Raw genomic sequence first — 1,174 nt, 5'->3', positions numbered from 1 at the left:
GATCGGTCCCTCTCCTTGCCTCCGCCATTCTATCTGGAAGATGTGTGTACCCCAAAATTGTCTAGACACCCCAGATGAGAACACCCTCAGGCTTCTGACCTTTGGGGAGGTGGCTGGGTAAAAACAGACAGAAAAGAATACACTCTGCAACCCTGCCCCACAGGGACCAAGGTGGGAAAATGTGGAACTCTACCTGCTGGTTTTCTTCTGCCCTGTCACCTGAGTCCATGAGCAGGAAGCCCTGGGTCTGATACACACACACATACACACTAGCTGCCCTGTCACCTGAGTCCGTGAGCAGGAAGCCCTGGGTCCGATACACACACACACACACACACACACACACTAGCTGCCCTGTCACCTGAGTCCGTGAGCAGGAAGCCCTGGGTCCGATACACACACACGTACACACTAGTGGCTGTTCCTCCCTCCACAGCTATTCTGGTCCCACGGGGTCAGAGTGGAAAGGGAAACTGAGGAACACAGAAGGCTCTGGTACTACCTGGAGCAAGGACACAATCCTCTATTGGGATAATCTCTCTTCAGCCCAATAGCCCAAGACCAAGCCATTGCTGGGGACAGGCGTGCTCACGTAAGTAGGTACCTGTGATTTTAGGGCAGGGAAAAGAAGGGAGAGAGAGCTGGAACAAAGTTGGGGTCCCCAACTTTGAGGGTTCTTGTTTCCAGGTGCCTTGGGCCGGAAGATATGCCCCCTGTGAGCCCTCCTTCCTCCCTCTCTGTCTAAAGGCTGCAGAAAGAGTTCCTAGGGTCCCTTAGTCTCAGGAAAAACCCAAGCAGGTCTGCATACAGGTGACCTCAGCCAAGATATTCCTAGAACCCAGGCACAGTGTGGGCAGGAGGGTCGTCACACACTAAATTTAGAAGGAATTTCTCCTTCCTTCCTTCCTTTCTTTTATTTGCTTTTTTTTTCTCTCTCTCTCTTGTAGGGTTTCTCTTGTAGCCCTGGCTGTTCTGGAACTCACTCTGTAAACCAGACTGGCCTCGAACTCAGAGATCCGCCTGCCTCTGCCTCCGGCATACTGTGATTAAAGGCGTGTGCCATCACATCCCCCCCCCTATCCACTGGGAAGGTTTTCTATTGTTTTGATAGAAGGTCTTACTAAGTAACTCTGGCTGCACAGCCAGGCTGACCTTGGACTCACCGAAATCCTCC

Source organism: Alexandromys fortis, unplaced genomic scaffold (genome assembly GCF_014885135.2).
Source record: "Alexandromys fortis isolate MF-2015 unplaced genomic scaffold, M_Fortis_MF-2015_v1.1 scaffold_221, whole genome shotgun sequence".
In the NCBI taxonomy this organism is placed as follows: Eukaryota; Metazoa; Chordata; class Mammalia; order Rodentia; family Cricetidae; genus Alexandromys; species Alexandromys fortis.
This window is presented reverse-complemented; position numbering follows the sequence as displayed.